Source organism: Amblyomma mixtum, chromosome 4 (genome assembly GCF_055824585.1).
Source record: "Amblyomma mixtum isolate Tamu chromosome 4, ASM5582458v1, whole genome shotgun sequence".
Classification (NCBI taxonomy): domain Eukaryota; kingdom Metazoa; phylum Arthropoda; class Arachnida; order Ixodida; family Ixodidae; genus Amblyomma; species Amblyomma mixtum.
This window is the reverse complement of record NC_143015.1, coordinates 22161105-22173932: the sequence shown is the minus strand read 5'-3', so window position 1 is coordinate 22173932 and position 12828 is coordinate 22161105.

Below are 12828 nucleotides of genomic sequence, written 5' to 3'. Positions count from 1 at the left end.
TTGTACATACCATCGGTCCAACCTGGACCATGATAGGAGTGGACACAACATCAAACTTGTGGCATACGCTGACCAGCAAGAACAAGATGCAGTCAATAGAGTAGAATCAATAAAACAGCGTTAACAAAGTGCAGTCATAAAATACAGGTGAAGCTGAGGCAAATATCCGCCTCCAGAACACACTGATCTTGCCAGATATGCCAGCATTTACTCACACCTGCAAAGAGCCGTGTGCTGAAATGCTGATCGACAAATATAACAAAGCTAAGAAGCTGTTACCAAAGAAGCCCCGAGAAGACATGCCGGCATTGGTGTAGATCGCTGGCTACTGTGCCTATGCTGCTTTGAAGCACCAGCCTTGCAGTGAATGCTGTGATTTGTTCACAATTACTGAGAGTGAGCTTGAACGCAGTGAGCATGTGCTGATTGATAATATGAGCAGAGGCGGCTTGAAATTTCCACAGCCTTGTGTCGTTCATGTGGTGCTGTGCACCAACATTGTGCTACAATATTGTCACGTTGTAGTGACGGCAGTCCAGCGGTCAGGAAGACACCAGAAAGACTTGTAAACAAAGCTCTTTATTTGGGCTGACTTGCGCCCTCAAAAGAACTGAATCACTCGGCGGCGGCGTAAGCAACAGGCGTGCTCGGCGGTCGTCGAACTACGAATGCCCGCTGCTCGCTGCATCGTTCAATTTAAAGCCGGCAAGGAAACTTCGAGATAACAGGTCGAGATCATCTAGAGTAATATAGAAACACGTGGATGGAGCTGTTCATGGCTGTGAACAATCGAGATAAGTCCGGTCGCTTCTCGCGTCACGAACAAAAATGATAACACCCCTTTTCTGCGGCCTTCGCGAACGAGCGAACAGTACAATGATACGTGGCATTACCCCCCTTCCAAAGAAGCATCGTCTCGATGCTTTAAAATGAAAATAAACACGGAGAATGAAACTTCGAGTCCTTTAGCGTTCATAATATGGCTTCAGGCGTACGACATGTACGACTTCCGGGCGTTGGCGGCGTCGCTAAGATGCTGTCGTGCCGTCGGGGATGACTTCATAGTCGAGGTCACCGATGCGACGGAGAACCCTGTACGGGCCAAAGTAGCGTCGCAGCAACTTTTCGCTCAATCCACGGCGGCGAACTGGCGTCCATATCCAAACACGATCACCTGGCTTGTAATGCGTGTCTCGTCGGCGCAGATTGTGGCGTCGGGCGTCGGTGTGCTGCTGGTCTTGAAAGCGAAGCCGCGCAAGTCTTCGGGCTTCCTCGGCGCGATGAAGGTAGGCGGCGACGTCGAGGTTGTCTTCGTCGGAAACGTGCGGAAGCATTGCGTCGAGTGTTGTCGTGGGCTTCCTGCCGTATACCAGCTGGAATAGAGTAAACCTGGTAGTCTCCTGGGCGGCAGTATTATAGGCGAAGATCACGTAGGGCAGAATAGAGTCCCACGTCTTGTGTTCGGCGTCGATGTACATGGAGAGCATGTCTGCGATGGTCTTGTTCAGACGCTCTGTCAGTCCGTTGGTTTGCGGATGATAGGCAGTTGTCCTCCGATGGCTTGTCTGGCTATACTTTAAAATGGCTTGCATCAGCTCCGCTGTAAATGCCGTCCCTCTGTCTGTGATGAGCACTTCGGGGGCGCCGTGTCGCAGGAGAATTTGTTCGATAAAAAATTTTGCGACTTCTGTTGCGGTACCATTAGGCAACGCTTTTGCTTCGGCGTATCGGGTCATGTAGTCGGTGGCCACGATGATCCACTTGTTACCTGATGATGAAATCGGAAAGGGGCCGAGGAGGTCCATCCCGATTTGCTGAAAGGGTTTAGTTGGCGGTGGTATGGGGTTCAGGAGTCCGGCTGGTCTAATCGGAGGCGTTTTGCGTCGCTGACACTCACGGCACGTTTTCACATAATGGGAAACGTCGGTAGCTAGCCGCGGCCAATAGTACTTCTCCTGGATGCGGTGCAACGTGCGAGCAATCCCGAGATGCCCCGCAGTCGGCTCATCATGACATGCCTGCATAATTTCTTGCCTAAGTTTCTTGGGCACGACAAGAAGATGTTCTGTCCTGTTGGACGCGAAGTTCTTCTTCAGGAGGACATTATTGTGAACGACGAAGCACGACAGTTGGCGCTTGAACCCTCGGGGAGGCGATGCGGTCTTGCCTTTCAGGTAATCAACTAGGCTTTGCAATTCAGGATCCGAGCGCTGCTGCTCCGCGAAACTGCTGGCGCTTACCGGTCCTAAGAAAGCGTCGTCGTCTTCTTCTTCGCTTGCTGCGTCGACGGGGGCTCGCGACAAGCAGTCTGCGTCGGAATGCTTGCGGCCAGATTTATAGACTACAGTTATGTCGAATTCTTGAAGACGCAGGCTCCAACGGGCAAGGCGGCCGGAGGGATCTTTCAAATTGGCTAGCCAGCACAGAGCATGGTGATCGCTCACAGCCTTGAATGGTCGTCCGTACAGGTAGGGGCGAAATTTCGACGTGGTCCAAATAATGGCGAGACATTCTTTCTCTGTCGTCGAATAGTTGGCTTCGGCTTTCGACAGTGAACGGCTAGCGTACGCAATAACTTTTTCATCTCCACCATTTTTCTGAACGAGCACCGCTCCTAAGCCCACACTGCTTGCATCGGTATGGATTTCGGTTTCGGCGTTTTCTTCAAAGTGCCCGAGCACAGGAGGGGACTGTAATCGGCGCTTTAGCTCTTTGAAAGCCTCCTCTTGCGGCGTTTCCCATTTAAAAGGCACGTCCGCCTTGGTTAGTTGTGTGAAAGGCTCAGCGATGCGCGAAAAGTTCTTGACGAATCGCCGGTAATAAGCGCACAATCCAAGAAATCTTCGTATAGCTTTCTTGTCATTAGGCTGCGGAAACTGTGCGAGCGCAGCCGTCTTCTGAGGGTCTGGGCGAACTCCATCCTTGCTTACGACGTGACCAAGGAACAGCAGCTCCTCGTAGGTGAAGTGGCACTTCTCTGGTTTCAGTGTTAGGCCTGAAGACTTGATTGTTTCCAGCACTGTCCGAAGCCTTCTGAGGTGGTCTTCAAAGCTTGTGGAGAAGACAACAACGTCATCTAAGTAGACTAGACAAATTTGCCACTTCAAGCCTGCGAGCACTGTATCCATTACTCGCTGGAACGTCGCTGGGGCAGAGCAGAGGCCGAATGGCATCACCTTGAACTCGAAGAGTCCGTCTGGCGTGATGAACGCAGTCTTCTCGCGATCTCTTTCGTCGACTTCAATTTGCCAGTAGCCGCTCTTCAGGTCCATCGATGAGAAGTACTTAGCGTTGCATAGCCGATCCAGTGTGTCGTCGATGCGGGGGAGGGGGTAGACATCCTTCTTCGTAATGCTGTTCAGGCGGCGGTAATCGACGCAGAAGCGAAGGGTGCCGTCTTTCTTTTTCTCTAGGACAACTGGTGCTGCCCAGGGGCTCCTTGATGGCTGGATGACGTCGTCACGTAGCATTTCCTCTACTTGCTTGCGGCGTTCTATCGGCGATATGCGTTCTATCGCGTTCTATCGGCGATATGCGGTAGGGGCTCTGCCGCAGTGGTCGGGCGTGTTCGTCTGTGACAATGCGGTGCTTGGGAAGCCGGGTTCGTCGCACATTCGATGCTGATGAGAAGCAATCGCTGTACCTTTGAAGAAGACTGCGTATTTGGTCTTGTCTGCTCCGGGGTAATGCCGGGTTGATGTCGAACGTGGGTTGACGGCCTTGGTCTGATGGTTCTGCGGGTTGGTCGGGTAGGGCAAATACGTCACTGATGTCTGCCAGCTCGTCGAGGAAAGCGATCGTCGTGCCTTGGTTTAGATGCCGGTATTCTTCAGTGAAGTTGGTTAGCAACACCTGGCCTTGGCCATTTCGGATTTGGGCGACTCCCCTTGCGACGGCGAGTCCTCGATCCAGGAGTAGCTGGGTGTTCCCCTCGATGACGCCTTCGGCAGTTTCGACGTCTCCAGTACCTATGCAGGCGAGGACACTCGATCGGGGCGGCACGCTCAATGCTTCGTCGAGGACGTTTAAGGCAGGGTGTCGAACCGGAATTTTTTCGGGTTCGGTTCAGGTTCGGGTTCACACCTTTCGGGTTCAGTTCCGGGTTCGGCTCCAGAGCGACATTCCGTTCCGGTTCGAACCGGTTCGGACCATACTGAACCGGTTCACACGGGTTCAGGACAAAAAAAAATTAGAACGTAGATAGGCTTTAATGAACCTTTTTATGCTGTTTAGTTTTTTTCTGGAACATCGATATATAAAATAAAAATGCAAAAACTTGTGTAATGCAATATGTTCTCATTTTACCCACTTTGTTTTTTGTCCGTGGCAAAAAGACGTATTTATGGCAAGAGCCGAAACATGCAATGAAATCGAAATTAATGTATATAGGTTGTGTACGGTATAATCCGTCTGATTAGGTATAAGGCGAAAAGCCAGTGGATTTCGCATCTACAAAACCCACCAGCTTGAGCACTTTCGGAGACCCCGTCGCGCGAGTGATTGGTCATCCTGAAGCTGGAGTCAGTCAGGAATTTCTTGTGCGCAGTGCACTTACGCGGGTGCCGACAGGACCCCCGCACGCGGCCTCTGCGTTCCCGCGCACTATTCCGAAACGAAGCTGTCATGTATCGGCACCTGTATACAGACACCTTTCTGTCACCCCGAAACCGACTTGCCAGTCACCTCCCCACCATCCTTTCCTGCATGGCACGGGAATATGCGAGAACCCTTCAACCGCTCATCCCCCACCCAACGAGAGCCTTTTGGGAGCACTGGCTCTCCCCATCCAGAGCTTACCGAACATATTTTAATTCAATCACCTCCTCGATATCGCCTTTTGTGACTCGCTTTATATATCTCGAGCCCCTATGGCTCAGTATCTTCAAAAACACAGCTAATCGTGGCTTCTCTCAAGTACAGAGACAGATCACAACTTTAGCTTATTATGATGACGTCGACGTCTTTTGTTCTGATAAAAAGAGTTCGATAAAAAAACACTCTTGGATTGATTGAGAACGCTTCTTTTCTGCACGGATGCAAATTGGTAACATCTTCATTCGGATGTTGCGTTGCATCATTCTTGTAAGTGCACCATTCTGCTTAGAAGAACGTATGCTTGCACTACATAGAATTTTTGTAACTTTTTCTGGGGCGATATCAAAGAGAGCCTGTGCGTCTAGAGATTTTTTGGACCCTTAAAAGAGTCTGGTGAATCAGCCGTACACTATTGGTCCACCAACTTGTTTCAGGGGATTTATTTTCAAAACTACAAAACAAGCCCTTTGTTGCCGCTGTGCTAAATAGGCGACTATGTGCTCGTCTGTCTTTTCTGGACATGGTCGTGAGAGAACTTTATGCTAATACATTCGGTTTTCGCACTGTTCGGTTTTTCTTAGAATACCTGTACGACCTCTCCACAAGGGAAATAACTAAGGTTGTGATCGGTCATTGATTCCTCTACCCATATATCTGCAGCCTAACCTAGCCTTTTTATACCTGTGTATTAAAGCGAATTCAGTGGATGTAGTCGACCGCACTTATAACGGCCGCAGATATACGCTTGCTTATTACGAACGGGCATGGTGCTACCGTTAAAATAGGCTTAAAGGCAATGGCAATTCGTCGCAGATACAGCGAACAACTTTGGCCGCACCACTCCGTTATAGCGAACGAGGAGGCGCCGTAAACTACCCCCGGAGTTGTAGTGATCGTCCTTCCAGTAAGCGCGGATATGAGAGACCGCCTGTCAACCTACACGACACCGCCCAGGAAAGAATAGGTCGACCCAAAAATGCAATAAAAGGGGGCACTGCAGTGCGCAGCGCTAACCGGGCAGTCCGGCGTCTGGAAACACTGTAAACGGTAGCGTAAACACGGTAACGGTATGGTATAACTCTATTGAAGCAGTAAGTAACCGCCGGCCAAGCCCGCGTCGATGGCCTACGAGGGCCATTATTTCCTGCGTGTTCGCTGGCTGGCCAAAGCATCCCAGGTGGAAGAAGCGCGGTGCGCGTGGTAAAGGGACATCGCCGAAAGCGAAGCTACTGACCATGGTCATGGATCAACTAACAGCAGTGATTTGAGAATTTTGAAACCCTTATTAGACATGCTGGCCACGTGGTATGCATTGCCTGCCCCAGTCGGCTTCATCTTTTGCACTGCTACTAAGTGCAGGCAGCGTCTTAGAGCGGGCAGTGCAACTGATGCACTCTGTGCCACGAGCGCCGCGCTACTTTCGTCGCTGCATGAGCCCAGGAACGGAACAAGAAGCTCGAAACACACGTGACCAGACGCATGTAGATTTATGAAAACGCTTCGTTGACCCATAGCTGGCGAGATGTTTCCTCGGATAACTAAGTTCCTGCGGACCACAAAATCGCAGAGGCGCGTGCTCTAAGACGTTGAACACCAAGTACGAGCCCTCCCGCACTGCCAGGAATTTTATTTATGTGGCCGGCGTGCCACCAGCTGCCATGGACACTTCAACCAATACATTGTCCCTAAGTTTGATAGTTGGCAGGAAGGGTCTCGACGAGGATTAAATGGCTGCCCTAGATAGCCTGCAAAGAGCCGCTGCAGGCTCTGCTTTGCACAAGTGCGCACGCGTAACTCAGTTCTATAAGAAGTAAACGCCACTTTTAGCGGCCCTAGTATTTTTGGCTGTTATACGGAGAGTCAACTTACTACGAGCATCGGATATAACGAACGGAATCCGCGTGACCGTCAGGTTGGTTATAAATGGGCTCGACTGTGTAGTTTCAAACGGCCGGTAAAACCTTTTTCACTCTTAAAACATGGACATTACGCGTTAGGCTGTACCTTCGCGCCAAGGAGGCGTTTGTGCCGTGGTCAGTGAACTGCTACCTGTGCGAGCAACGAGAAATCATTGAGCCACAAAATGATCGTTTTTGTTGTAATGCTGTGTTTTTTTTTTCACATAATTCAGCAGTCTGTTAAAAGTACATTGAAATAATGCACTTCACTACAACATTTCTGTATGCGATAAAAGACTCCGGAATTCCGTGCGAACTTTTCGTGTTTAAGGACCACTTAGCGTGTGGAAAACCCGCGTGATGGATGAACACGCAAAACTGCCGCGTTCAACGAAGCCACTGTTCAGAGAACAGTGCTATTTACCGCAGGAGGAACATGCTGAGCCAGTTCAGCCTCCTGACTGGTTCCGGAATTTTGATGTGCGGGCGGAGTAAGGGAGTCTTGGTGGCTTAAGGACTTCTACCGATATCTCTGAAATCGACGAGATCAAGCGAGGCACAAGGAGGGTCAGAAAGGTTCCTAATATGCCATGCAACCAAGATAACAAGAAGCCTAGGACATGGCCGAGTAGCCTAAGGCATCTCTAAACGGAGCTTTTCTGTTCCGCCGCCACTAGTACAAATCCAACTCGGAGTATGAATACTGTTTTAGTTGTTTTTTTCACTGCGTTAACATTATAGGCTCCTTTACCAAAAATAACCACACTGTTTTTTTTTTTTGGGGGGGGGGGGGGAGGGGGGCATGCGTGCGTGCGTGTGTGTGCGTGCAGCCTCCACCCTTGATGCACACCACACCCCAGTGGGAGCACATCCGGGCACAGACTGGTAAAAATGCACTTTCAATAACCTTCACCGTACCCCCACACGCCCCATCGCCCACCTGTGAGGCGGATTGTTGGGACTAACTTTCTGCCGCCCTACTCTCAGTGTCGTCAGCTGTCGGAGACAACGAGCGCTTAAAAAGTAAATGTTGCACTACCTACTGCGGTGGCTCAGCCTTTAGGGCACTCGGCTAATTATTCAATGTACCTAGGTTAGAATCCGGCGGCGTTTCGAAGGAGGCGAAACGCAAAAGGCGCCCGTGTGCTGTGGGGTGTCACTGCACGCTAAAGGTCTCTAGTTGGTCCAAATTATGCCGGAGCTCTCCACTACGGCACCCTATTCTCTCTTTCTTCTTTGACTCCCAGCTTCCTCCCTTCTCTTAAGGCGCGGTTGAGGTGTCCATCGAGAAGTGAGACTATTACTGCGCCATTTCCTTTCCTCAAAATCTATCAAAACAACGTTGTTGGGTCGTTGCGCTAACGTTTCATAAATTTGTGGTAAATGACGCAAAGAACGGAAAAGTAAAGTATTCTCAATAGGTGTTTAATGTACTATGCACCACTAATTTTATTGTGCGTGTTTTATTCTTTCAAATGATGCACTAGATAATAGAATACGTGAATCACCGCGTAGTATTCGCCTACGGCCGCTGAATAATTCAGAAAAGAATTTATTTTCCCATGCTGTTTCGGTCTCGGTTTCGTCAACCGAACAGTGCTATAACGTGTAGTTGAACTGTAGGTCATGTGAGGCGCAGGAAAACTGTGATATGAGCGCTGATACATTGTTTTGAGTCACTACTGCACTTAAACCAGAGTGCTTTATAGGCTAGTATTACAACAAACTACATATTAGCAGTTATATTGCCGTTTTTTTCGTGCCTAATGTAACCTGAATTCCACTACACGTCAGAGCCATCGCTGTGTTGATAAAACCAGAACAGCGTCAAGAAGAAATTCAAATATAATTTATTTGTTGGTCGTAGGCGAATACCACGGAGTGCTTCATGAGCACCAATGTCGAAAGCATCGTTTGAAAGAAGGAAACACGCAAGCAAAAAATTGGTGTCTATAGACCTTTATTGAGTTAGATCAGTGCTAACAATTTGATTACGACCATACACAAACATGTAAAGGGGGCAAAGTAATAACTGAAGATTTCATATAAACCAGACGTACAATGTCTGTTTATGTCTATGTCTATTTATGTTTATGTTTACGTCTGTTTCACAAAATTTACTTTTATAACCCTCATCTCAGAGACTCGCTACTTCTGCCGCCTTCATATATTTATTCCCTCGGCGACCATCAGTACAAGGTTGAAGTGCCAAGCAGTCGCACCAACTTTCATTTTTCCTCATTTATCCCCAATATAGCTAAGGAATGGAACAACCCTCCCGCTTCGGCGGGAGGGTTGTTCGGCGCGGAAGACAAGGACAAAACGTAGAAAAAAACGAACGTTACAAACTCCCGAGTTACTTAAGAATGTTGTTAGTGATTATATATTCTAATTTTGCTGTACCAATATTGGTCTTGTATGTTTCTTATTACTACCCACTCCTGTCTGTAATGCTTCGGCCATGCGAATAAATAAATAAATGCTCTAGAATTGGTGCCAATACACTGCAGAAGCGTCAATTGGGTTTCTTTACAGACACCACACCTCATTCAATTCTGTTGTCGCCTATACTGGGGGCCATTTTCGCACTTTCTAGCGCAGACAGCCTCGGATGGGTAAACCTACACGCTAGGCTATTCTTTTTGCCCGAAAAAAAAAAATGTGCGCCTGGTTGGAATAAAGTGGGGGTGAACCGAGTCCCGAACCGGTTCGGAGCGGTTCCTTTGAATCGTTCCGGTTCGGGTTCAGTTCCAAGATGGCGAAAAAAATATGGGTTCGGTTCGGCTCCGGTTCCGGGTGAAAATTCGGGTTCGGTTCCGGTTTCGGGTTCAGGTTCGGTTCCGGTTCGACACCCTGGTTTAAGGCAACGTGATGAGTTGCGTTCGTCGCAGCAGGTATGGCATTCTCCGTGGAAAGCTTGATCGACTTAGATCGAAGGTCGATGATCGCCCGATGTTCATTCAGGAAGTCCATTCCCAAAATCACGTCTCGCGAGCATTGCTGTAGAACCAGGAAGGTTGTAGCATAGGTTCTCCCATTTACCGTAACTCTCGCGGTGCAGCGTCCTGACGGCGTAATCAGGTTACCACCTGCGGTGCGGATCAACGGGCCATCCCAAATTGTTGTCACTTTCCTGAGTCGAACAGCGAATGGCCCGCTCATGACTGAGTAGTCAGCTCCCGTGTCGACCAAGGCACTAACCGCGTGACCGTCGACCGTAACTTCAAGGTCACTTGTTCGCGTTTTCGTGCTACACGTGGTCTTCGGTGTACGATCTCGGCTTCGTCGGGTGGTGAGGCTGCGGTGGGCGTACTCCGACGTTACTTCTATGGGCAGCGGTAAAGGCGTCAAGTCTGGTCGCGTCGTCGTCGTCGTCGGTGTTGTCATCGAAGTTGTCGTCGAAGTTGTCGTAGAAGTTGTCGTCGAAGTTGTCGTCGAAGTTGTCGTCGAAGTTGTCGTCGAAGTTGTCGTCGAAGTTGTCGTCGAAGTTGTCGTCGGAGGTGTCGTCGGAGGTGTCGTCGGAGTTGTCGTCGGGGTGGTCGTCGGGGTTATCGTCGGTGGAGGATCTTTGTCCTTGCGCTTAGAAGCAACCTCACCTCCAGAGGCTGCTTTATTCAGTGTAACCTTCGGGGGCTGGGGGAGCGTCCACGCACAGCGTAGCCTCGGCTCGGAGATACGAAGCGCGGAGACGAAGGCGACGGGGAACGTGATAGGTGGCGGGGTGGTGAGCATTCTTCCCGACGCAAAAATTCCTCAATTTCGGCTGGTCGCTGGCCGGGTCGGGGTCGTGGAGCGTCGTAAGAGAACCCTCGGATGCCCAGTCTTCTGTATGGGCAGTGCCGGAGGACGTGACCGGCTTCGCCACAGTGGAAGCATAGTGGGCGGCGCTGGTCGGGAGTTCTCCGCTCGTCGCATTTCCTCGGCTGCGCGCGTCGCTCGTAGGACGGGCGGTTTGGGGCGAGTGGACGGCGGTCCAACGCAGCTGGCTGAGGGCGATAGGGGCTTGGATCCCGTCGTCGAGGGGCAGGAAGGCGCACAGCTGCGGCGTAAGTCACGGCTGGCGGCTGCAGAGGCTGCGTGGGTGTCGGCGTCACACCCAAGGCCTGTTGAACCTCGTCCCGGATGACGTCAGTGAGCGATGAAATTTGCGGCTGCGTTCCCGTTGGCAGCAATCGTCGGAGCTCCTCTCGCACAACTTGACGTATAACATCCCGCAGGTCATTGCTGTTAGCGGTGTCCAGGCAGCTTGCTGAGAAAATGCGCTGCTGGCGGTCATACTGGCGGGTTCGGGCATCCAGAGTTTTTTCCATCGTGGATGCCTCTTCTACAAATTCCGCGACAGTTTTCGGTGGGTTTCGGACGAGGCCGGCAAAGAGTTGCTCTTTAACTCCTCGCATGAGCAACCTTACTTTTTCTTCTTCCTTCATGTTTGCGTCGGCACGCCGGAAGAGACGCTTCATTTCCTCAGTGTACACAGCAACGGTCTCGTTTGGGTGTTGTATGCGAGACTGTAGCAGCTGCTGGGCTCTCTCCTTTCGCACAACGTTCGTGAAGGTCTTTAGAAGCTGCTCCTTGAAGGTTTCCCAGTTCGTGAGGTTAGCTTCCTCATTCTCAAACCAGATTTTTGCTGGTCCCTCCAAGGCGAAGAAGACGTACCTAAGTTTCGTAGTATCATCCCAGTTGTTGAAGGCAGCCACACGGTCGAACTGTTCCAGCCATTCTTCGGGGTCGGCGCCAGGCGAAGCGTCGAAGGTTGGTGGCACCCGGGGCTGGTGAAGAATGATTGGAGCCGTCGGCTGGGGCAAGCTCATGGTGGACGTTCCTGCTGGCTTTCGTTTCCGGGTAGGGTCAGGCAGAATCCCGAACTCAGGTGCGTCTCCTAGCAGACGTCGGCTTGCGCGGTGGACTGGACTCAGGTCCTGCGGTGAATGACTCGAAGGGCTGGCGTCGCGACTTGCTGGGGGTGTCCGGTACATGGAAGGATACCCCGCGCCTCCACCAGATGTCACGTTGTAGTGACGGCAGTCCAGCGGTCAGGAAGACACCAGAAATACTTGTAAACGAAGCTCTTTATTTGGGCTGACTTGCGCCCTCAAAAGAACTGAATCACTCGGCGGCGGCGTAAGCAACAGGCGTGCTCGGCGGTCGTCGAACTACGAATGCCCGCTGCTCGCTGCATCGTTCAATTTAAAGCCGGCAAGGAAACTTCGAGATAACAGGTCGAGATCATCTAGAGTAATCTAGAAACACGTAGATGGAGCTGTTCATGGCTGTGAACAATCGAGATAAGTCCGGTCGCTTCTCGTGTCACGAACAAAGATGATAACACCCCTTTTCTGCGGCCTTCGCGAACGAGCGAACACTACAATGATACGTGGCAATATTGTAACGAGGACAGGACCGCCACAGATCACAGCTTCAGCGAAGTTCAGCGCACAGCAGGGCACTCACAAGATGGCTGTCCGAACCACACACACACTTCGTCTTCGTCCACCGACACACGCACACTTCGTCTTCATCGTCGGCGCGCTCCAATGAGCACGCGCCATTACCCCCTCCATCAAAGCGGCGGCCCGACGCCGGAAACGAACACGGACGGCAAAGGTAATTTTCGGTATAGATGGCGGAGCGCAGAGAACACAGAGAGCTGTTAAGCTGGTAAAGCGGCGGGTTGCAGCCTGTCATGGTAGGGCTTCATGCGCACCACGTGGACAGTCTCGGTCGGATGGCGCCGACGTGTTAAGGAGGTCATGTCCCGCGGAACAACTTCGTGTGTGACATCACTTACACGACGAACCACCTCGTATGGACCGAAGTAGCGTCGGAGGAGCTTTTCGGAGAGTCCGCGGCGGCGTACAGGTGTCCATACCCACACAGAATCGCCGGGCTCGTACCGAACGTGTCGGTGTCGAAGGTTGTAGCGACCAGCGTCGAGTTGTTGTTGGTGTCGAATCCGACACCTTGCGAGTTGGCGGGCTTCTTCAGCCCGTTGGACGAATGTGTCAACGTCAGCGTAGGGGCCGATGTCTCCGTCGTTGTGAGCAGCGGGAAGCATAGCATCCAGCATGGTAGTGACACACCGTCCGTAGACCAGCTGGAAAGGTGTAAGACGGGT